A 10,636-nucleotide genomic window follows, 5' to 3' on the forward strand; every position below is an offset into this window, starting at 1 on the left:
CTCTTGTTACCCAGGCTGGAGTGCAATGACGCGATCTCGGCTCACCGCAACCTCCGCCTCCCGGGTTCAGGCAATTCTCCTGCCCCAGCCTCCTGAGTCGCTGGGATTACAGGCATGCGCCACCATGCCCAGCTAATTTTTTGTATTTTTAGTAGAGACGGGGTTTCACCATGTTGACCAGGATGGTCTCGATCTCTTGCCCTCGTGATCCACCCGCCTCGGCCTCCCAAAGTGCTGGGATTACAGGCTTGAGCCACCGCGCCCGGCCTGAAGAGAAATTTTAAAATGGAAGGTACACTCAACAGTTTACTTTTGGTGAAGTCATATGGTTTCCACCACTGAGCAAACTGCAGTGTTTTTTTCCTCTGATCCTCAAAGCTTTCTTGGAAGCCTTTCCTCCAAAGTCGTGGTTCTATATCCAACATCCCAGCAATGATTTCCTTTCCAAAGTAATGAGAGAATCTGTGCTGATCTTCAATGACAGGGGCAAACCCTCTGTGAAGGCCAAAATCCACAGAGAATAAGGTAACCCTTTGGGTACAGACCTTCTGGTATCTTTTGAAGAGAGATCTATCAACTTCTTGTTCATAGACCACTCTTCATCAGATTCTATTATGGCTTTCTTAAAATAGATGGGAGCCATATCACCCACTTCCTTGGATACAGTAATACATTCATAAACCTTGTGATACTGTTTCTTCATGCTCATTTTAGTTTCTAAAAAGATACAGTCTAATCCTTTATTTTCAAACATCTTTACCAATGATTTTCTGAACATCTGGATTTCCTCCCAGATGCCTTCATCCAGTAAAGTAACTGCTCTGTGGTGCTGCAAAGGGACTATCAGGCAGTGCCCCTCAGTAAGAGATGGTACATTGGGTAAACATAAATAAACCTTAACATCTATTGAAACAATAAGATGCTTGGGAAATTGAGAGCTGTCCAAACAATACAGACATTTTTCCATTTGTGCAGCAAGACTCCAATGTTCAGCAATAGCTTTTTTCCACTGGTTCTCTTCCTCTTCACCAAGACATTCTCTCTCAGCTGCTTTAGAGACAAACATGTCATCCAGGGTATAATAGTCTAGATGCCATTCTCATGGAGAGCTTGTTTTGGATTTTCTGCTGTTCCCATCTTTTCATTTTTGACTAAATCATTTAGGCTTAGATTATCATCATCGTGAAAGTGTCTGGCCCTTTCTTTTTCCTCTTGGATTGAAAGCATTTGTCTCTTTCTTCATCCTCCTTGCGATTCCAGAGATTTTCCTGCTGTGTTCACAGGCCATTCTCTACCAGACTGATCTGTTCTGACAAGGATTACTTCTTGCTGGTCTTCATTCTCTACCCCAGATTTTTTTTATATCTGTGTTACAGTTTCTTTGAATTTATTTGCCTTTTGAAGTTGAGCTTTAAGTTGTTCAGCTAATTCCATATCCCCCATCATCTCTGCTTTCATAATCTTGGCTCCCAACTTGTTCTTCTCATCAGCACTCAGGATGTGAATATACTCATGCTCTGGACTGCCAGCAAATGTAGACGTTGTGTCCTGCAGATGTTTTTTTTGTAGGGTCATCTCTGAAGCCTTCTTCTTGTGATTTTTGTCTCATATCTTCTGGAATGTGTTGTTATTCATTGGTACTGGTTTCCAGTGGCTTTTGATTTGACTGTTTCTTGTCTCCTCTCCCATCAGGGTGACTCCATGTTAATCTTTCTTCACTGTTCTCAGTGGGTTTTCTAAAACCACTATGCAAAGAACCCTGAGCTACCAATGCTGAAGATGAACTAGATGGTTCACATTTTCTGCCCTTGCTGTGAAATGACAGTTCTTTATCATCAGAGGATCTCAAGAATTTAGCTCTCAAATTTCCAGAAGAAAACTCTTGATTTTGCCTTGGGTTAGATTCCCTTCTGTATGTTTCTAAAGACCCAGGTATCTTATCTTTTTCATCACCAATAAATTTATAATCATTGCTATTTTTTGCAGTATCTGTTGTAGCATATCTATCCCTTGAACTGTTGTCATATTTGACTAAGGCTGATTTTCTACTTTCTTGACTATTTTGTGCTTTATCTGAATATGTGGGTTTTCTCCACTATTCTTGTCTATAATCTTCTTTTATGGATGCAGCTTTTTTAGCGTCTTCTAATTTCAAATGAAATATTTCCATTGACCCATATCTTTCGGCTACAATGTCCTCAAAGTTTCTATTTTGTTTCTCAGCTTGTTCCTTCATTCTTAGATAAGACTTCCTTAGCCAACTTCATCCACCATCTTCTACCACTGAAACTTTAGTAATCTATGACACACTGCAGTCTTTGGGTGGAAGACCTGTACCACTATCCTTCCAGTACGTATTCAATTCTCTTTCCTTCAGTTTGGACTGTTCAAGTGCTTGGGCTTTCTCTTGCTCTTATTTTCCTCATAGTTTCCTTTTCAGTTTTGAGTGATAAGGATGACACAGTTTTAACAGACATAAAATCAACAGTCATCTACTCATCCTTCTTGATAATTTGGGTGTCATCTTTTTTTGACTTTTCATCTTTCACTTTCCAGGCCTTTTCCTTGTCAGGAGTCCGGGATGGAACAGCCTCAACCCACTCATCTTCAGAGCTTGATGAGCTATGAGATGACTCATTGTTTTTTTTTTTTCATATTTCTGTTTCTTGCCCTTTTTTTCTTCTCTTTCTTTGCTTTTTTTTTTTTGAATGCTTGTCTTTTTTCTTCTTTTTCTTCATAGAGTGTTCCTGTGAGAATTGAGTCACTCATTCACATCAGTTAGCATCCATGTGTCCTCACCCTGAAGTCGCTTAAGTTCTTTATGCCTTTCTTCTTTTTCATTCATTTATTTATTTATTTATTTATTTATTTATTTATTTATTTATTTATTTATTTTGAGACGGAGTTTTGCTCTTGTTACCCAGGCTGGAGTGCAATGGCGCAATCTCGGCTCACCGCAACCTCCGTCTCCTGTTTTCAGGCAATTCTCCTGCCTCAGCCTCCTGAGTACCTGGGATTACAGGCACGTGCCACCATGCCCAGCTAATTTTTTGTATTTTTAGTAGAGACGGGGTTTCACCATGTTGACCAGGATGGTCTCGATCTCTTGACCTCGTGATCCGCCCGCCTCGGCCTCCCAAAGTGCTGGGATTACAGGCGTGAGCCACCGCGCCCGGCCTTTCTTCTTTTTCAAAATTGGCTTTAGCATGTGTTCCTGAAACAGGAAAGTTTCATTTCAGATACAGCAGTAGCAATGACTGAGGCTGAGAGACATGATGACAGAATCCTTAAAAGCCACTGGGGACCTAGCGCAACACCTCGGCTCTGGCATTCTGGGTCTGTTTTTTCCGCTCTTCGATACTGTTTGTACTTTCAAATCTACCAGTAGCAGCTGCCATACTTGTTGCCATCGTAAAGCCAGTTTAGACCATTTTTAAAAATCTTACATACATTATGACTAGTACATAAAATTATTCATACCTATATAATTATATCTAATATTCAAAAAAATACCATTAAATTGTTACAGTAGATATTAATCTGACATGCTTATTTATTTATCCAATAGGAATAATGATAGGTAAGCATAATTTTAGTGTCTTATATTTTACCAAATTGATAAGCTGCTATTACAGGACAAATAAAGACAGGTGATGTGGCTACCCAAAAACCATGATAGCTCTCTAGTTAGCTATGTTGCAAGCTCTAATATATTCTAGTATATTAATACAGTCAAATTTCAATTTTTTTTTTTTTTTTTGAGACGGAGTTTCACTCTTGTTACCCAGGCTGGAGTGCAATGGCGCGATCTCGGCTCACCGCAACCTCCGCCTCCTGGGTTCAGGCAATTCTCCTGCCTCAGCCTCCTGAGTAGCTGGGATTACAGGCACGCGCCACCATGCCCAGCTAATTTTTTGTATTTTTAGTAGAGACGGGGTTTCACCATGCTGACCAGGATGGTTTCGATCTCTTGACCTCGTGATCCACCCGCCTCGGCCTCCCTAAGTACTGGGATTACAGGCTTGAGCCACCGTGCCCGGCCCAAATTTCAATTTTTTATAAAAAAGTGCTGGTGGAAGTTGTCATATATATTCTAATATAGATCCCACATTCAATGGTTAGGAAATAAGAGAGCAGCAGAGATGGAAGATAAATCTTTTAAAATTCTGCTGAGAGCTGGGCAGGGTGGCTCATGCCTATAATACCAGGACTTTGGGAGGCTAAGGTGGGTGTATCACCTGAGGTCAGGAGTTTGAGACCAGCCTGGACAACATGATGAAACCCCATCTCAACTAAAAATACAAAACTAGCCAGTGTGGTGGCATGTGCTTATAGCCCCAGCTATTTGGGAGGCTGTGACAGGAGAATCACTTAAACCCAGGAGGCGGAGGTTGCAGTGAGCCAAGATTGTACCATTGCACTCCATCTACCCTGGCTAACAAGAACAAAACTCCATCTCAAAAAAAAAGAAATTCTGCTGAGAATATGCCCCCTTTATTCATAATGCTCATGTTTCTCTTGCTGAGAGTAGCTATGCATTTTGGGTGTTTGGAAAGAAATTTTTTTTAGAGAAATATTTTCTGGCGGACTTGATCAAACTTATATCTAATCTCAGTTACTTTTTAAGACACTTTTAACTTACTTCTCTCAATATAATCTTTCTCAGAATGAGAGCTCTTTTTCTCTCAAATGCGTTGTGTCTGTTTCAGAAGCCCTATTAGTATCCATGGTGTCCGTGAAAGACGTAGGCTGTCACAGTGAAAACTCTCAGTGCTGTCTCTATCTGGATGCATGCTAAAATCCAGGAGTAGTTTTTTTCATGTCACCACTATAAATAAAAACTGAGGCTGAAACACTGTTCCTTTTTCCATTATTGTGAAGGTAAGTCTGCCCAGGACACCAGCAGGCTCTCCTGCAGTTCAAGCTTCACTGTCTGAAGTGGCACTGGAGTGCTGCTGTGGCAATTGGGGTTCACCTAAAGATGTGAGTTTTTAGCTGTGAGTGCTGTGCTGTGGGCTGTGCCTCAGTGGCAGATGGTAGGGGTCTAGAGAGTACATTAGCCACCAGGAGAGGAAAAGCAGGAGTGTCCTAGATCAGTGCTGAGGGAGTAGAGAACTATTGCTTTAAAATGTAAATTGCCAAAAAGATAGCACTCTTATCAACTGTTTTTATAGAAGAATGAAAGCCTACCTTCAGCAGGCACTGGGGTTCAAGTTGCAAATCTACCTCCAGTCATGAAGATTTGAAAAGTTTATTTTGTCATTGATTATAATCAGTTAGCATATACAGATGACCTTTCCAACTACCTGGTGAATTTAGGATGAACTATGCATGACATGGTGATATAAACTCTTCTACTTGTGGACTAATTATGTTGACTGTCTTTCTGTCTTTGCAATATCTTGAGCAGATTGACTTTAATACATGTCACATTCACATTTAATTGTCTATTAAACAGTATACTTTCTGTTCTATTATTGTGGAGTTCTCTGGGGCTGAAGAAAAATTTGCTTTTAGTTATATTTCCCAAACCGTGTCTAGAATTACCAGACATAATATAAACACATAAGGTGCCAACTAAGCTTTACTCTAGATGGGCCTTTCCCACTCAGGCTTCCAGTCAATTCACAACTGTGCTGCAAAGTACATGCTGTCCCCTAAATATGCAGGTGTAATTGTGTCTCTGCCTACTTGTTATCTATTATCCACTACAGTCACTTTTAGAGAGCTTAGACCAGAATCTACAAACTTTATAGGTCAGATATTAACCATTTTAACTTTTTCAATGACTTGTGTCTTCAGACCTGAAACTGATTCAGTGACAATGGGGCACAGAAACCCAATCAGAGTAACATGTGTGCATTATGTAGACATGAGAATCTCCACTTCTCCCTCCCTCCTTATGCTAAAATGCCCACAGATGTTTAGGTGACACCTGCTGCTACTTACCCAAGCTGCAGTCACACGATCTCAGCTCACTGCAACCTTCGCCTCCCGCGTTCAAGTGACTCTTCGGTCTCAGCCTCCTGAGTAGCTAGGAGTACAGGCACATGCCACCATGCCCAGCTAATTTTTTGTATTTTTAGTGGAGATGGGGTTTCACCATGTTAGCCAGGATGGTCTTGATCACCTGATCTCCTGATCTACCTGCCTCAGCCACCCAAAGTGCTGGGATTACAGGCGTGAGCCACTGTGTCTGGCTGCAGCTCCAAATTCTAAACCTACGTTTTGAGAATTCAAAAGAAAAAGGGAAGTTTTTACCTGAGGAATGCAAGTCCTTTTAGTTATCAAACTCAGACATTAAAATGAAGCACAATTACATCTTTCTCCCTTGTTTCAACTATTTATCTATTGAAACTGTTCACTATTGCCACAAGTAACTGTAAATTAAACTAAAAATAGCTATAAATTAGAGTCCAGACAACTTGAATATTTCATCTCAAGTTAAAATCCTTAAGCTTGACCTAAATAAACTGTCTGCTTATGTTCATGTTGTGTCAGCTTTTTTAAGGCAAAATATTTAGAATGTTCTAGAGCAGACTTGATAAGGGGATCTCTTCTTTGATTTTACTCTACTTGCTCTAACATCTAAAAATGCAGAGTGAGGTTGATTTCACCTAGAATCTGCAAATAAGGTCTGATCTCTGCTTGGGATTTACAAGGCAGGGTGAGACTTTTGATTGAGAATTTACAGAAAAGCAACAAAAGTCATTTTCTGTACTATGTGATATCAACATAGAATTGCTCTTTTGAGAGTGTGGCTCATTGACCTTTTCACATCTTCTTTATTAACCTGCTACAGTTATATGAGAGGCTCCAGGAGTAAATAGAATCTGATGACAGACTCTGTATGTGTAAACTGCATCTTAAGAGTGAGAGATCAAGGCTACAAAGTATCCCGAGCCACAACCACAACTATACCTACCTGTAAAATGTGATACTGGAGTAGAGTATTCTTGTCCTTCTACTTACCCAAGAGCTAGCAAATCAGGACCCAGGTTCTGGAGTTCAACCAAGGTAGTTCCATTTTTTATTTAGAATCGTTCTGAGTCTTCTTTGCCTTGCTTATCATTGGACCATCACCCTAGGGTCAATGAGAACCCTCTCACAATCACTCACATGTCTTTGATACATTTGATAAGGTCCAGAACAAAATTGTGTCAGGCTGACAAGAACGATTAATTCTGCTTCTGTCTCAGTGTAAGAGAAATGAGTCATCCTATGTGTGTTTCTCCCCTGATACAGGAAGTATCTTTGGTTGGTACCCAGATGAGAGTTTTTCCAGTTCCTGGGTTCTTGGATAAAAAATGAGGAGCTCTGGAGACTCAAACAGATAAACTAATTGCATCCATTTTATATAGTCATAAGAAAAATAGATGAATCAGGTGGGGTGCAGTAGCTCATGCCTGTAATCCCAGCACTTTGGGAAACCAAGGCGGGTGGATCATCTGAGGTCAGGAGTTTGAGACCAACCTAGACAACATGGTAAAATCTCATCTCTACAAAAATACAAAAATTAGCTGGTCATGGAGGCTCATGCCTGTAGTTCCAGCTACTTAGGAGACTGAGGCAGGTGAATCACTTGAACCTGGGAGATGGAGGCTGCAGTGAACTGAAATCATGCTGTTGCCTTCCAGCCTAGGCAACAGAGTAAGACTCGGTCTCAAAAAAAGAAGAATCGGTCATTGTCCCCACCATCCTGGAAGTTTTAGTTTAGACTAGCAACTGGATAAATGGTTGAATTATGCATCATATGGTGGGTACAATAAATAGATATGTACAAAGAACTTGGGCTTTATTTGGGCCACTTTCTTTATATTGTGATTTCTGATGTTACCCAGGCTGGAGTGCAGTGGTGCTATCTCGGCTCACTGCAACCTCTGCCACACAGGTTCAAGTGATTCTCCTGCCTCGGCCTCCTGAGTAGCTGGGATTACAGGCATGCACCATCATCCTTGGCTAATTTTTGTGTTTTTAGTAGAGACAGGGTTTCACCATGTTGTTCAGGCTGGTCTTGAACTCCTGACCTCAGCCTCCCAAAGTTGTGGGATTACAGTCGTGAGCCACTGCTCCTGGCATATTATTTGTGTTTCTTTTACCCTGCTAAGAATACGTATTTTTCTTCTAAAATATTATTCTAGAAAACCTTAAGGGCATTTTTTTTAATTGCTTATTAGTATATAATATAAAATTTACAGGGCAGTGGCTGAAAAAGATTAAAATTACACAAACTCAGATTTAAGTTTCTCTTAAGTAAGCTTAAAAAAAAAAAAAAGAACTGGGGCCGGGCGCGGTGGCTCACGCCTGTAATCCCAGCACTTTGGGAGGCCGAGGCGGGTGGATCACAAGGTCGAGACCATCCTGGTCAAAATGGTGAAACCCCGTCTCTACTAAAACTACAAAAAATTAGCTGGGCATGGTGGCGCGTGCCTGTAATCCCAGCTACTCAGGAGGCTGAGGCAGGAGAATTGCCTGAACCCAGGGGGCGGAGGTTGCGGTGAGCCGAGATCGCGCCATTGCACTCCAGCCTGGGCAACAAGAGCGAAACTCCGACTCAAAAAAAAAAAAAAAAGAACTGAAAATACCTTCCAGTGGTATAGAGAACAGAATTATATATTGGCTCTACACCCTGCCCCAGCCATGTTCATAGTCACTCTTTTTTGAGGCCTTATTTATATCTGGCCCTACCCTGGAGTCTTGCCTCACAGAACTGATTAGAAGAGATCAGAGTTTTGGGTCTTGAATTTTGTTGCCTTCTTAGAGGTGGTGCTCAAAATTTTCTGGAACCCAAAAGCAGATAAATGGGAAATAAAAAGTATGTATTATATGGTCTTACTTTTTAATTTTTTTATTAAAACTAGTGCTTGCAGCGACATTCCATTTGGCTACTTGTTTTCTGTTCCTGCAGATCTAGTAGCTGATTCACAAGTCACAAGAAAGTAAATATAAACACAATAAAAATTTATGTAAATTGCTTTAAACTCTTTCCATCTGTATTCCCCTCATTTGTCTATAGTTAGCTTTTATTCTATGCATTTTTTTGAAAAAAATTAATGACAGATAAACAGAAATAGAAATAAAAATGTTAGATCCTCTATTTAAAGCCTTGGAATTATTGAACACTTAGTATCAATTCACAGGGTGTTATTAGTATTAAATCACATAATGTGCTGTCATAGTGTTCTGTAACATCCTTTTGAGCACATAATACTTGCTTAATAAATATTGCGTTAGTACATGTGCATACGTTGTTTCCAAATGCAAACTTACTCAGAAATTGCTGCTTTCTGTTTTCTCTGTAAACTTTAAAGAGTCAGCAAAGAATATAATACTTTAAGACAAAGAATGATTATCTTTATTTGTACCAGAAGTATTTGTGTTGTGATAAGACTGCTGAGTATAAGGGACTCTGTGTTGTGCTTCATTCCTCTAACTAACGCTAATTGCCCTGTGGGAGAAACATCATTATTGATAGGGCACTTGTTTAAAAGACCCATTTATGGACCCTTTCCATACCTGCAGAATTACATTTTACAGAGTGGGGCCAAAATTACTAGGTGATTTATAAGCTCGTTAGAGCTTGAGAGGAAATGCTTAGTTAAGGAGTTATCAGCCCAGGCTTTTAATTAGTATCACCTAGCTATTTTGCAGAACTCTCCTTACTTGTACCCTTTTCATAGATTCTGTTTATTGTTCTGAGTGGAAGTGTTACGTGTCCTTTATTATGCTGGCAACCGAGAGGTGGCTAACGCCCAAAATTCTCTTGGCCCCAAGGAAAGCGTTAAGGGCTTTCTTATACCCTAGTTTGAAAAGGGAGAGGGATTCTAGCTGAAGCAAATTTTATCACAGAAGCTGAGCAAGCAAAACGTTAAAAGATAAACTAGTACATGAGAAATAAAACAGTACCAGGTGCAAGGCTAGAGCTGTCATATAAAGACATACAACTTATAGATATGGGGGCTCTGGGTACTCGACAGCACCTGCATTACCAGGCTCTGCTGGAACTGCTTAACTCAGCCTCTTATCAGCAGATGCACTCCAGGATGTGTTATCCTGCCCCAGCTACATACTACAGTTACATACTTAATGAGGGGAATAACTAAAATGAAAAAGCTAAGATGGAGTCTGTCCAGCTCAAGAAGCTAACATGAGGCCTGAACAGCTCTTAGCTAAGGAGAAAGTCAGTTTAAGCTGACAAACAGGTTATCACAGAAGCATCCATGTTGTTTTAGTTGTCTCATGTGACTCTAAGGTAAGGCAAAAATTAAGTATGAGGAAGGAGTTCAAAATCCATTCATGAGAGCTAAGTTCCATTTTTGCATTAAAGGGTGATCCAAGAACCTGCTCTGTTTGGATTTGGTAGGGACAGGACAGTGTGGCCCATATTTCCTTTACTGTTGCAGAAATTGCTGGTGTCTATGTCAGGGGATGGCTCCTGAAGACAAAAAAAAAGAGAAGCATACTTTTATCTCTGTGGAGCAGCTCATTGTTTCTGAATCTCTTCTGCTGTAAAGGATAGAAATGGGTGACATTTTTCTGTCTTGGTCTTTCTGCCTGTGGATGTGGTGATAGCAGGTAGACCTGTGGTGCTCACACTTTTTTTTTTTTTTTTTTTTTTTTTTTTTTTTTTTTTTTT

At 40.3% G+C, this 10,636-nt stretch overlaps 1 protein-coding gene and 2 pseudogenes across 1 annotated transcript in view; 1 reads left to right on the forward strand and 2 right to left on the reverse strand.

Annotated features, from left to right (window-relative positions):
• LOC116544650 overlaps positions 1-2,827 on the reverse strand; it is a 16,326-nt pseudogene extending 13,499 nt beyond the window's left edge.
• Positions 1-10,636, forward strand: part of LOC116544661 — a 383,530-nt pseudogene that overhangs the window by 340,106 nt on the left and 32,788 nt on the right.
• The window catches only part of LOC116544652 (zinc finger protein 726-like), a 432,536-nt gene that overhangs the window by 170,600 nt on the left and 251,300 nt on the right, over positions 1-10,636 (reverse strand). The window lies entirely within an intron of this gene.

The sequence above is a fragment of the Sapajus apella genome, unplaced genomic scaffold, assembly GCF_009761245.1.
Source record: "Sapajus apella isolate SASKATOON/1434 unplaced genomic scaffold, GSC_monkey_1.0 scaffold226, whole genome shotgun sequence".
NCBI lineage: Eukaryota > Metazoa > Chordata > Mammalia > Primates > Cebidae > Sapajus > Sapajus apella.